This window comes from Mus caroli, unplaced genomic scaffold (assembly GCF_978045245.1).
Source record: "Mus caroli unplaced genomic scaffold, Mus_caroli_1 scaffold_3, whole genome shotgun sequence".
Lineage (NCBI taxonomy): Eukaryota > Metazoa > Chordata > Mammalia > Rodentia > Muridae > Mus > Mus caroli.
The window spans coordinates 20713129-20728201 of record NW_028227258.1 but is presented as its reverse complement, the minus strand read 5'-3'; the positions used below and the strand labels follow the sequence as shown (position 1 = coordinate 20728201).

General features: G+C 39.2%; 1 protein-coding gene across 1 annotated transcript in view; it reads left to right on the top strand.

Moving 5' to 3' along the window:
• Window positions 1-15073, top strand: part of Stpg2 (sperm tail PG-rich repeat containing 2) — a 504085-nt gene that overhangs the window by 65319 nt on the left and 423693 nt on the right. The window lies entirely within an intron of this gene.

Below are 15073 nucleotides of genomic sequence, written 5' to 3'. Positions count from 1 at the left end.
GGGTGTTGGATATTGTCAAATGCTTTTTCCGCATCTAACGAGATGACCATGTGGTTTTTGTCTTTGAGTTTGTTTATATACTGGATTACGTTGATGGATTTCCGTATATTGAACCATCCCTGCATCCCTGGGATGAAACCTACTTGGTCAGGATGGATGATTGTTTTGATGTGTTCTTGGATTCGGTTAGCAAGAACTTTATTGAGGATTTTTGCATCAATATTCATAAGGGATATTGGTCTGAAGTTTTCTATCTTTGTTGGGTCTTTTTGTGGTTTAGGTATCAGAGTAATTGTGGCTTCATAGAATGAGTTGGGTAGAGTACCTTCTGTTTCTATTTTGTGGAATAGTTTGTGAAGAACTGGGATTAGATCTTCTTTGAAGGTCTGATAGAACTCTGCACTAAACCCATCTGGTCCTGGGCTTTTTTTAGTTGGGAGACTATTAATGACTGCTTCTATTTCTTTGGGGGATATAGGGCTGTTTAGATCATTAACCTGATCTTGATTCAACTTTGGTACCTGGTATCTGTCTAGGAACTTCTCCATTTCATCCAGGTTCTCCAGTTTTGTTGAGTATAGCCTTTGGTAGAAGGATCTGATGGTGTTTTGGATGTCTTCAGGATCTGTTGTTATGTCTCCTTTTTCATTTCTGATTTTGTTAATTAGGATGCTTTCCCTGTGCCCTCTAGTGAGTCTGGCTAAGGGTTTATCTATCTTGTTGATTTTCTCAAAGAACCAGCTCCTTGATTGGTTGATTCTTTGAATAGTTTTTCTTGTTTCCACTTGGTTGATTTCACCCCTTAGTTTGATTATTTCCTGCCTTCTACTCCTCTTGGGTGAATTTGCTTCCTTTTGTTCTAGTGCTTTTAGGTGTGTTGTCAAGCTGCTAATGTGTGCTCTCTCTAGTTTCCTTTTGGAGGCACTCAGAGCTATGAGTTTTCCTCTTAGAAATGCTTTCATTGCGTCCCATAAGTTTGGGTATGTTGTGGCTTCATTTTCATTGAACTCTAAAAAGTCCTTAATTTCTTTCTTTATTCCTTCCTTGACCAAGGTATCATTGAGAAGAGTGTTGTTCAGTTTCCACGTGAAGGTTGGCTTTCTATTGTTTCTTTTGTTATTGATGATCAGCCTTAGTCCATGGTGATCTGATAGGATGCATGGGACAATTTCAATATTTTTGTATCTGTTGAGGCCTGTTTTGTGACCAATTATGTGGTCAATTTTGGAGAAGGTACCATGAGGTGCTGAGAAGAAGGTATATCCTTTTGTTTTAGGATAGAATGTTCTGTAGATATCTGCCAGATCCATTTGATTCATAATTTCTCTTAGTTTCTCTGTGTCCCTGTTTAGTTTCTGTTTCCATGATCTGTCCATTGGTGAAAGTGGTGTGTTGAAGTCTCCCACTATTATTGTATGAGGTGCAATGTGTGCTTTGAGATTTACTAAAGTTTCTTTAATGAATGTGGCTGCCTTTGTATTTGGAGCATATTTGTATTTGGAGCATATATTCAGGATTGATAATTCCTCTTGGAGGATTTTACCTTTGATGAGAATGAAGTGCCCTTCCTTGTCTTTTTTGATGACTTTGGGTTGGAAGTCAATCTTATCAGATATTAGAATGGCTACTCCAGCTTGTTTCTTCATGCCATTTGCTTGGAAAATTGTTTTCCAGCCTTTCATTCTGAGGTAGTGTCTATCTTTTTCTCTGAGATGAGTTTCCTGTAAGCAGCAAAATGTTGGGTCTTGTTTGTGTAGCCAGTTTGTTAGTCTATGTCTTTTTATCGGGGAGTTGAGTCCATTGATATTAAGAGATATTAAGGAAAAGTAATTGTTGTTTCCTGTTATTTTTGTTGTTAAAGTTGGCATTTTGTTCTTGTGGTTGTCTCCTTTTAGGTTTGTTGAGGGATTACCTTCTTGTTGTTTCTAGGGCGTGGTTCCTGTCCTTGTATTGGTTTTTTTCTGTTATTGTCCTTTGAAGGGCTGGATTCGTGGAGAGATAATGTGTGAATTTGGTTTTGTCGTGGAATACTTTGGTTTCTCCATCTATGTTAATTGAGAGTTTGGCTGGGTATAGTAGCCTGGGCTGTAATTTGTGTTCTTTTAGTGTCTGTATAACATCTGTCCAGGATCTTCTGGCTTTCATAGTCTCTGGTGAAAAATCTGGTGTAATTCTGATAGGCTTGCCTTTATATGGTACTTGGCCTTTTTCTCTTACTGCTTTTAGTATTCTATCTTTATTTAGAGCATTTGTTGTTCTGATTATTATGTGTCGGGAGGTATTTCTTTTCTGGTCCAGTCTATTTGGAGTTCTGTAGGCTTCTTGTATGTTCATGGGCATCTCTTTCTTTAGATTTGGGAAGTTTTCTTCTATAATTTTGTTGAAGATGTTTGCTGGTTGTCTTAGTCAGGGTTTCTATTCCTGGACAAAACATCATGACCAAGAAGCAAGTTGGGGAGGAAAGGGTTTATTCGGCTTACACTTCCATGCTGCTGTTCATAACCAAAGGAAGTCAGGACTGGAACTCAAGCAGGTCAGAAAGCAGGAGCTGATGCAGAGGCCATGGAGGGATGTTCTTTACTGGCTTGCCTCCCCTGGCTTGCTCAGCCTACTCTCTTATAGAACCCAAGACTACCAGCCCAGGGATGGTCCCACCCACAAGGGGCCTTTCCCCCTTGATCACTAATTGAGAAAATGCCTTACAGTTGGATCTCATGGAGGCATTTCCTCAACTGAAGCTCCTTTCTCTATGATAACTCCAGCTGTGTCAAGTTGACACAAAACCAGCCAGTACAATTGACCCCTTGTCAACTTGACACACAAACACATCACTAGTAAGCCTCAACCCTTACATTCTTATTCATCCCCAAGATCTAAATAACTTTAAAAGTCCCACAGTCTTTACATATTCTTAAAATTTCAATCTCTTTAAAATATCCATCTCTTTTAAAATCCAAAGTCTTTTTACAATTAAAAGTCTCTTAATTGTGGGCTCCACCAAAACAGTTTCTTCCTTCAAGAGGGAAAATATCAGGGCACAGTCACAATCAAAGCAAAAATCAATCTCCAACCGTCCAATGTCTGGGATCCAACTCCCGATCTTCTGGGCTCCTCCAAGGGCTTGGGTCACTTCTCCAGCCATGCCCTTTGTAGTACACACGTCGTCCTCTGGGCTCCAGATGCCTGTACTCCACTGCTGCTGCTGCTCTTGGTGGTCATCTCGTGGTACTGGCATCTCCAAAACACTGCGTGACCCCTTCAGTCCTGGGCCTTCAATTACAACTGGGGCTGCACCTTCACCAATGGCCTTCCATGGCCTCTCACAGTGCCAAGCCTCAGCTGCTGTGTGACCCCTTCATGCCTTCAAAACCAGTACCACCTGGGTGACCCTTACACATTACCAAGTCCCACTGCAGAAGGAGTACAACCTTGCCTATCTCTGGAACACAGCCTCTTTGTGCTTTCAGAAAACACTTCCCAGAAGATGTCACCTCAATGATGCTGGTCTCTTCTTAATCACCGCTAATTTCTTAGCTCCAGCTAACCAGCATCAATAGTCCCAGTAATGCAAAGTTTTTGCTTTAGTAGTTCTGGTATCTTGTTAATCACAGCTGATTCTTCAGCCCCAGCTAACCAGAACTACAAAATCTTCACAATAAAAACAGCAATGGCCCTGAAGAGAGTCTTTAATTTTCCCTCTGAAATTTCACAAAACAGGCCTCCATCTTCTGCACTGTTCTCAGCATTATCTTCCAAGCTCCTACACAACATCTGACAGAGCTCTTAACAAAGAATGGATCTTCAAGCCCAAAGTTCCAAAGTCCTTCCACAGTCCTCCCCAAAACATGGTCAGGTTGTCACAGGAATACCCCACTTCTGGTACCAATTTGTCTTAGTCAGGGTTTCTATTCCTGGACAAAACATCATGACCAAGAAGCAAGTTGGGGAGGAAAGGGTTTATTCGGCTTACACTTCCATGCTGCTGTTCATAACCAAAGGAAGTCAGGACTGGAACTCAAGCAGGTCAGAAAGCAGGAGCTGATGCAGAGGCCATGGAGGGATGTTCTTTACTGGCTTGCCTCCCCTGGCTTGCTCAGCCTACTCTCTTATAGAACCCAAGACTACCAGCCCAGGGATGGTCCCACCCACAAGGGGCCTTTCCCCCTTGATCACTAATTGAGAAAATGCCTTACAGTTGGATCTCATGGAGGCATTTCCTCAACTGAAGCTCCTTTCTCTATGATAACTCCAGCTGTGTCAAATTGACACAAAAATAGCCAGTACACTGGTCCTTTGAGTTGAAAATCTTCATTCTCATCCACTCCTATTATCCGTAGGTTTGGTCTTGTCATTGTGTCCTGTATTTCTTGGATGTTTTGAGTTAGGATCTTTTTGCATTTTACATTTTCCTTGATTGTTGTGCCGATGTTCTCTATGGAATCTTCTGCACCTGAGATTCTCTCTTCCATCTCTTGTATTCTGTTGCTGATGCTGGTATCTATGGTTCCAGATTTCTTTCCTAGGGTTTCTATCTCCAGTGTTGCCTCATTTTGGGTTTTCTTTATTGTGTCTACTTCCCTTTTTAGGTCTAGTATGGTTTTGTTCATTTCCATCATCTGTTTGGATGTGTTTTCCTGTTTTTCTGTAAGGACTTCTCCCTGTTTGATTATGTTATCCTGTTTTTCTTTAAGGATTTGTAACTCTTTAGCAGTGTTCTCCTGCAATTCTTTAAGGGATTTTTGTGCTTCCTCTTTAATGTCTTCTACCTGTTTAGCAGTGTTTTCCTGTATTTCTTTAAGTGTGTTATTAAAGTCCTTCTTGAAGTCCTCTACCATCATCAGGAGATATGCTTTTAGATCCGTGTCTAGCTTTTCCGGTGTGTTGGGGTGCCCTGGACTGGGCGAAGTGGGGGTGCTGGGTTTTGATGATGGTGAGTGGTCTTGGTTTCTGTTAGTAAGATTATTACGTTTACCTTTTGCCATCTGGTAATCTCTGGGGTTAGTTGTTATCGTTGTCACTGTTTAAAGATTGGAGCAGAAGCTGTGTTCCACTCACCAGCAGTCTCAAAATCCTGCGGAGGGGGTCGTGGGTAGCTGGCGGGTGTCAGGCAACCCTGAGCTCCAGCAACCCCGGCGCTGATCCGGCTGGAAGTGGCCTGTGGCCCTACTCAGGCCGGTTTCTGCTTCCCTAACTAATGCAGTCTCAGGTCCCCCGCGCAATTGGATTGGAGCAGAAGCTGTGCTCCACTCATCAGAAGTCTTAAGATCCTGTGGCGGGTGTTGTGGGTAGCTGGCGAGTGTCAGCTGACCCTGCGCCCCAGCTGCCCAGGTGCTTTTCCGACCGGAAGAGGCTTGTGGCCCTATGTAGGCCGGATTTCTCTCTCCCCAACCAGAGCAGTCTCAGGTCCCGCGTGATTGGACTGGAGCAGAAGCTGTGTTCCACTCACCAGCAGTCTCAAAATCCTGCGGCGGGCGTCGTGGGTAGCTGGCGGGTGTCAGGCAACCCTGCACTCCAGCAACCCCGGCGCTGATCCGGCCGGAAGTGGCCTGTGGCCCTACTCAGGCCGGTTTCTGATATTTTCTTTTTTATTGTATATTTTGTTTATTTACATTTCAAGTGTTTCCCGATTTCTCCCCCCAAGCCCCCCTATCTCACCCTCTCCTGCTTCTATGAGGGTGTGGCCCCACCCACCTACGCATTCCTGCCTCCCCGCCCTTGAATTTCCCTACATGGGGGCATAGAACCTTCATGGGACTAAGGGCTTCTTCTTCCATTGATGACCGACAGGCCATCCTCTGCTACATATGTGGCTGGAGCCATGGGTTCCTCCACGTATACTCCTTGGTTGGTGGTTTAGACCCTGGGAGCTCTGGTTGCTTCTTACTAACCTGTGTTTAGGAGATGTTGGAGCAGGTAACATGACCTTTTGATATCAGAAATGGTGTGTGGTACTTCCCATTCATTCTCTCCTTACCTAGGTCCAGTTTTGGGGGGAGGGGCCCAAATGCTGCTGCTTTTGCCTGGAGAGAGTAGTATGTCCACATGAACATTTTAGTGGTGAGGTCTGGATCCTGAAGAAGATAGGTCTGTGAATGGTATCCACGTTTGTAAGGAGAACAAAGAGGTAGGTTTAAGTAGTATGTGATCGCATCTAGATGTTTACCTCACTGTCCAGTATGAAATAAACAGGCACACATTTCTAGCTCCTATTTCTTCCTGGAAGTGGTTTAGCTACACAGTCTAAGTGCTGACATTTCCTGCTACTATGTCTGTGTCATTCATTTGACTAGAATGTATCTGGCAGATAATAGAGCACATGAACTCTAATGAGAACCTGAGTGGCATGTGGAAAGTTCCTGTAGCTCCTCCCATTTCTCCTAGGTAGGCACATCCTCAGAGGCATCAGCTAGAGATTGCATCTTCATACACAGGACATTGTGAGGGACATACTTGTTAAATATTTACAGTGTCTATGCATAATATACTCGTTAGTTGGATAACTGATAAAAATGTGTAACTTCTTAGATAATTTTTCAAGTTGGATTGTGAAGGAATAAAAAAATCCTTCTCAAATGGAGCTGGGGAGATGGTTTAGCAGTTAAGAGCACATAGGAGAGATTACTCAGTGATTAAGATTATATATTGCTCTTGCAGAGGACTCAAGTTTAGTTTCTAGGACCCACATTAGTCTGACAGCTTACAATTGCCCATCAGTCCAGCTTCAGGGGAACTGATACCTCTGGCTTCTAGGGGGCACCTTCATGCACATTGGTACCCCCTGGAGACATATACACATAATTAAAGGTAATAAATATTAATAAATTACAGCATTAAAAGTTAGGAATGTGGTGATTTTATAGATGAATTTTACTGAATATTTAAAGAATTAAAGTATTAAAGTGCCTGCCACTTTAAAGCTCTTATAGAAAAATTTAAAACGAGAGGAATAGTCTCCAATTTATTTTATGAGCCTAGCATTACCTTTCTGAAGAAGAAAGAATATTACAGAGAAATGCCTCTGATGGACATAGATGCAAAAATTCTCAAGAAAATACTTTTGTACTGAATTCAGCGGACTCACATAAACTGTAGTCTTATGTGCTATAATTTGGGAAATTGTGATCTATGTGTTCAGAATGCAAGATAAAAACCACCTCAAAGTGAAGAAAACATAATTTTACAAAATTCAATATTTATTTATGATTAAATAATCTTAACAAGTATGTAAAGGATCTACAAAACAATAAAGCAATATATTGAAGGCTCATTGATAATAGGAAAGTCAGTAATGAAAAATGCTGAAATCTTTTCTGCTAAAATGAGGAACAAGGGAAGGGTTTCAACTCAATATAATCACTAACCGGGTTAGCTGTAGCTACTAGGCAACAAAACTAAAACTCTCCTGACTCAGAAGAGAGATGAATTGTTTGTAGATGGCATGCTAACTCATCACCAAGGATATGGAAATCAAAACCACGGTGAGATAACACCTCACTCCCATTAAAGCTGGTATTGGCAGAAAGTTTTAAAAGGATAGGTGGTGTGGCTGAGATGTATTTCCAAAACTGCTAATAGGATAATGTTAATACAGTCATTGTGGAAAACAGTAGTAAAATTACTCACCAAATTTAGGACATTTCTACTAAATGATCCAAAATCTCATTTCTGTGAAAATTTCCAAAATAAAATAAAGAACACATTAGAGACACATTTGACTTCCCCTGTTCACTGCAGTGTTAGTCACAATATCTGTAAGGTATAGGCAGCATAAGCACTCAGTGAAGGATAAATACAGACATTGCTAGTGTATGGAGCAATATGGAAGAATCTGGAAAACATTGATAAGTGTGATGTCTCACTCATAGTGGATTTACAGGCGTCATCACATAGAAAAAATAGAATGATGGTTGCTTTTTGTGGCTGGATCTAGATATCAGTGAAAAGATATATATTTTCAGTTAGACAGGAGCAATAATATATCTGAGAGATCTTTCTATCTTTCCTTCTCTCTCTCCTTCTCCCCCTCCCCCCTCCCTCCCTCCCTCCCTCTCCCCCTCCCTCCCTCCCTCCCTCCTCCCTCCCTCCCTCCCTCCCTCCCTCTCCTTCCTTCCTTCCTTCCTTCCTTCCTTCCTTCCTTCCTTCCTTCCTTCCTTCCTTCCTTTCTTTCTTTCTTTCTTTCTTTCTTTCTTTCTTTCTTTCTTTCTTTCTTTTTTTTTTTTTGAGGCAGGGTTTCTCTGTGTAGCCCTGGCTGTCCTGGAACTCACTCTGTAGACCAGGCTGGCTTCGAACTCAGAGATCTGCCTGCCTCTGCTTCCCAAGTGTTGGGATTAAAGGTGTGCACCACTACTGCCCGATGAGATCTTTCTTATAGTCAATCAATGGTTAATAATACCAAATGTATACATTAAAGTTGTTAAAAGAACAGGGGGAGATAGGATGGGATTGGAGGTTTCCAGACAGGAGACATGGAATGGGAATAACATTTGAAATGTAAATAAAGAAAATATCCAATAAAAGAAAGAGTGTAGCTTAAATATCCCTACTTACTCATAAAAATGATAGTATGTGATATGATGTGCCTTAGTTTCATGGTTTTAATCATTTAATTATGTATATGTTTATCAAAACATCACATTATATATGTTAAGTGTATAAGAGTTTAAATGTGTTGATTATACTTTAGTAAATCTAGTCAATCACAATATCATGAACTCACAGCAGGTGTGGCCACCTGTTGGCATTCATGTGCATGTGAGTGTGTGTGTGTGTGTGTGTGTGTGCATGTGACATGTACATAGGATGGAGAGTAGTTGGGAAAAAAGGAGGTCAGTAAGGAGTAGGGGAGGGTAGGAGAAGATACTGCAGAGTGAGTATGATCACAGTAGATTGAATTCGCATTACATTTTCAAAAGAAATATTAGAAAAAAAAATAATAAAGGCCCAAACCTTTATTCCGTATGATTTGATCTTGGGTTTCAAATAAAGTCAAAATATGGATATGATAATACTTATAAACTGTGGATAATGAAGAAATGCACAATTAATATAATAATTTTCTGCTGTACTATAAACATGTGGATGACGAGACAGGTGGTTATATGAGTTATTGAATTGAAATATAGGGCTGGGTGCAGTGGCACACATCTCTAATATCATCACTGGTGGTTCCAAGGCAGGAGTTCAAGGCTGGTCTGGTCTATATAGTGGGCTCCAAGCCAGCCATGGATACAGAGTGAGACCTTATCTCAAAATACCCAAAAGAAAAATAATGAAATATAAAGCTAATATCACTGCAGCTCATTATGATTTCATACTGTCTTTTTATTTGGGAAACGTATTCTCTGTGGTTTGGGTTAATCACCACCAGACCACAACAATATGCTTTTTAATGCTGAAACTCTCTTCTGATGACTTGAAAACAATCAAATGTAAGTAGAAGTAACTTGCATCTGAGATTTGAGTGTTTTCCCAGCTCAAGTTCTCTTCCCGTCTTTAGATGGGAAAGAAACTGATGATGTGTTATTTAGGTATTGTATAAACCACTTCCATATGTTGCAACAGAGCATGAAGAAATAATTTCTAGGACTACTTAATAGTGGAATAGACATGCAGTCAACTGTTGTCTTCCCAGTGGAAACTTCCAACCTTCTAGATTTTGCCATAAAATATTACAATTTATTATCTGCTGGAGAGCTGACAGTAGTCTTCATTGAGCCATCTCTCCATAATTTCTGGGCCATTTGTGCTTAATATGAATAGACATACTTGACAGCCACTAAACTTTTGGTGCAATTTACAGAGATCTATGGTTATGAATTTAAATTATCAAATTTCACATAGGAGCTAGCACAAGGAAGCAATTTCAAATACAACTTAAATTACGCTATCCATCATTGAGGTGCCTATAGGTACACAATGAAAGACTACAAACACTATTATTCTTCATATGGAAATATAACTACTTTCTTCATATGGAAATATAACTACTGATTCTCACAATGTACACCTGATTTTAATTTTCAAGAACCTTAAGAATAACCCTTAAAACTTCCCCAATCTGGTGATGTCAATGGGTACTGACTACTCATCTAGGAGACTGAAGGTATAAGATGCAAAGAAATACTATTATTGAAGCTATAAACAAGGGCTTGCTTTTATCTTTAAGTTTCAAATTTCATCTTAGTGTATTATCTTTTGCTATTAAAGGATTTTTAGGACCAGATAATTTTTAAAGATAGAAGATTTATCTTGGCTTATAGTTATAGAGATTGGTAAGCTTAAGACTGAGAAGCCACATCTGATGAAAGCCTTGTACTTTTTCAGTTCATAGAAAAAAGCACACAGCAAGTGGCCACATGTAGAAGAGAGAAAGGGGGGCAAACTGTCGTGACAGATAACCTATGAAAGGTCCCTTCTGGAAGGTTCTTCCTCATGACCTAAACATTGCCTGCTACTCTGCTCCCCACGATAGCCATGCTGATAAATTAACATCTCTCCACATGGACCTTCTGACTCACTCACACCTAAGCAAACACTTGCTTAAACAGTCATAGGTAATTAAAGGAGCTTAACATATTGAACCATGACTTACCCAATTATCTTGACCTTACAAATTCATATTCATATCCCACCACACAGATAGGCGAATATTCTTATTTTGGTATTTTCATTACTTGATGACTTGATCTACAACTATGAATCTACCTGTTCATGACATTTATCTGCTGGGCTAGCTGAGTTCACTTTTATATAACTTCATTTTCTGATAGCCATCAGCCTACCTCTATATACTTCATATGGGGATAATGCATGAGAAATTCTAATTTGTCATGCTCTTGAGTTTGACAATAGGAATAAGTGTTCTGTATCATAACAAGAATTATGAAAGCAAGCACAGGCTCTTTATAGGATCAAGTAATGTTGGATGTGAATCAGTTGTCTTTTCATGGCACTAAGCAATCTAGCTAAACAATCATAATACAAGTTTCACAGCTATCAGTGTCTGCAGATATCAGATTTCACTGACCACCGGCATGAGCATCAGTTTCACTATGGAAACCACTGTAGTGAGGCAGAGTAACACCATATCACTTCTCAAACATTTTTAAATTTCAATTCTACAGTGTTTATAAATATGCAAAAGGATAGACGTGGAAGGATATTTGAAATAGACTAGGACATTAAAGAAAAGAACGCGAAGCCTAGTGACCTATGGGCTGAATTTAGTGTATACTTGTATTTTAAGTTATATTTAAAGTTGTTAAGATTGAGTTAGTTACTAATACTTGTAGCTTGTGAGATTTCAGACACAAATCTAGATTTTCTGCTTAAATAAGAAAACACAAACAAAATACCCCAAACCAACTTTTAAAACAATAAGTTAGATTTAATTAAATGTTGCTCCTGGGTATAAGGAAGGATGCTTTTCATTTGAGTCAATTTCCATTCAATACTTCTCTGCCTGCCTGGTCCAAGCTGGAATTGGACACTATTTGGGTGAGTATTTTGTACCAATTAACCATATATGGTTTCTTCAATTCATTTAAGATTTACAATCCTTACTATTTCTTTATTTGGATGATTTAACTCTCTGTGTATTATTCAATTAATGGTAAAAAATTTCATGTTGAAAAGGGAATTTAGGTTTGAAAAGAGCAAAAGAAATTAAGTGACTGTATGTGGAACTTCAGGTTACATTGCATACTAATAACTGTTGAACTTCAAACATTTACATAGTAACCTATTTGCTAAAATAGGCATTATGAACCTTGTTTGTTACTGGATACTTCATATATAGGTTGTAGTATTTGCGAGAAAACTATAAAAATATTCGTTTATTTTATTTCTCGGTGAAAAAGCAGATAAGTCTGTGGTGGAAAGTATGGGTTCAGCCTGCTGTAAAACAGTATTGGCTCAGCTGAGTTATGAATGCCAGTGTTGACATGAATTGTTATTCAGCAAATGGATTATGGAATCAAAATAGCCTTTCATGTGCATTACTGAGTTTCATCCAGTTTTCTGTATATTGCAACTTTCTTCTCTGAGGAGTAATATATGGCCAAGCTCAGTAACCTACATATTCATTTTTCCTCCTTTGATTTGCTTACCAAAGTCTATACCAGATATCTATGTTGTTTTCTATTGCAGTAACTGAACATATGAGTGGGTAACGAGTACATGATTTAGTCTACGAAGCACTTCCTGTCTCTAATTTAATATTCTCACTTGGATGACATACGGATGAAGTGTGACATTTGAGGCCCAATGGCAATTATAGTGCTATTGTTGATTGATACTTTTCAAATTGCTTTAGAGTTTGCCTTACCATGTTTATTTGATTTCATTCTGTTCAAATCTAAATAGTTAAAAAAAAACAGAGAATCTTTGCTTTATGAGATAAGAGTCAAAATATACATTATGTTTTTTTAATGAATCAAAATTTACATTGTAATTTTGCAAACAAATTTAATTGACAGATGCACTCTGTGATCCAAATCCAAGTTACATGCTCTCTGTTCAATCCATCATAAGGATGAACTACTCTCTGTTCAATCCATCATAAGGATTATATCTGGGACATATATCAAAATACATTTCATTTCAAGTGAAGGGGCTATTTTCCTATACTGTAAACACAATACCAAGAATCACACAAACAGGAAGTGGTGTTTTAGCCATTGTATCTTTTTTATTTAGGCAGTTTTCCCAGAAAACACATGCAGTTTTATGGTTCCAGGTATTACTGTCTATTCTTTTTACTCCCACTGTGTGTACAATGCTGATTCCTCACTAATCTCCAACCCTGTAGAAATTAATGCATGTATGACACCTCCATTTGATGTCATATAGGGACTATGGAACTGACATTCAGAATTGAACTGATCCTTCTCTGAACCTTGCTCTGCTCTGGTTTCTCCAACAATTGCTTATGTTTCCTGGCCAGGATGTTGCACATAAATCTTCATATCTGGATAAGGGAAGTTGGTGATTGCAGTTTATCAGTCACAACTACTTAAACACTGTGGAAATTTGGAGATAATTTTTTTGCATTATGATTTTCTTGTCTGTGAATTGAAACTTAAATAGTGCTGAGCAAAAGCAGGTGATTGGTAAACATTAGTTGTTCTTCTAGTTGTTGGTTATAAAGTACTCAATGGTCTCAGTGTAGTACCTTAACAACATCTGTTACTATTCATGATTGCACTAGCAATAGAAAAAAGGGCTCAGTTACTCAAGCCAAACAACACTGGTGAAGTCTCTGGCTTACTGTAGACAAAGAATACAAATAGCAGCAGAATTAAAGACAGGGCAACATAATGATAATAATAATAATAGTTACTTATTAATGGTTTTGAGATAGGGCTCATTACAGAGCTTACCTGGAACTCGATTTGTATAGTAGGTTACCCTCATGCTCCTCCTGCCATTTTCTCTCATCTTCTGGGGATATATGCATGTGTAACCTGGCTAAGGTTCCCTCCTTCATGGTATTCAGGAGCCCTAGCTATTGCCATATCTGTTTTGTCCTTTATTGATACTTGACTGTAGTATTTAATTGACTTTGTCTTCCATCCTTGTTTATTCTTACTTTTGCTTGATCACATCTTTGGTAGTATCTATGTTGATTTTGTTTCTGTTGTTCATTAAAATTTTAATTTACTCCTCATATTTTTCCAAAATGTCAACTTTATTGCTGACAATTTTCCCCTATTGCTTAGATTTTTAAAAAATCAGTATTGCCAATTTTTGTATCCATTTTGTTGGATCATTCAAACTTCAGCTCCCAACTTTCCTCTCTAGTGCCATTGAATTAATCTGCTTGTTTGTATTCTATCTGAGACCACTGACTATTATGACTATTTTATTAGTTTTTATTGATTGTTTGGAAATCTCACATCTTGTGTCCCCATCTCTCTCATCTCCAAGTCTTCCCATGCCAGCTGCCCTCTTCATCTGTGATGCCTCCACCCCCTTACCCTCCCATCTCTTCCCCCACAAACCCAACAGGTTCAGTTATTTTGATCCATATACTTGCTGTAGCATGGTCAAATTCCTAGTGGCCAGACCCTCACAAGGAGGATGAGTCTTAGCCAGAAACAAAATATATCTTAGGGGTAACTCTAACCAAGCAAGAGCAGGAGTCGTGTGGGAGCTTGAATGAAAATGGCCTCATCTCTCATAGAGAGTGGCACTATTAGGAGCTGGGGCCTTGTTGAAAGAAGTGCACAGAGGCCTAGAGAGATCATTGAGTGAAGCTGTGAAGGTGAAGCCTGGATTGCCTTGGAGACCCCAGAATGATGGAGAGAGAAGTTAGAGCCATGGGATGTCTGCCTAGAAAAGCTGTTAGCAGGAGGTGCAACCAGCCCAAGAGAAAGAAGTGTGTTGCTGTTGACAAAGCTGAAAGGAATTGGAGACATCAGACATGGAAATGCAGAATTTGGAGTTTGCCATTAATAAAATTAACTTTTATTTACTGAAAAGTATTCAAGTAAAAGTTTAGTTTTTTATATCAAGCATTTGTGTTTAAAATAAAATATTTCCTGCTGTCTATTTGTTTTGCTATTGATTAATAGAATTTGGAGAAGACAGTGAATTTCTTGCTGCTGCTGCTATGTGCTGAACCTTGTGCACGTGGTAAGCAGGAGTTTTACCAATGATCTGTACTCCAAACCAGACACATTTAAAAGGGAAAGGGTACATTTATATCCTGAAATGAAAGAAGAGTTGAAAACATTTTTATTTCTTTCTTTTAATAGGTAGCCATGAGAAAAGGTAGGAATATTTTTCTCTTCATCAGCAGAGGGCAGCAAAGCTTCAGGAAGTGTAATTTCAGGTCCAAATGATACTTTGACCAGGATCTCTCTCTCTCTCTCTCTCTCTCTCTCTCTCTCTCTCTCTCTCTCTCTCTCTCTCTCTCCTTCCTCCCTCTTTCTTTTTCCTGTTTCTTTGTAGGAAGTTTTCCTTCCTGCTTTTCTCTTAATGGCAGACTTTGGTAATAGCCCATAAGAATTATCCAGTCTTTTCTTAGGTGTTGTAGAAAGAGAATCCTTTCTTAATGTATTTCTTTCTTTCT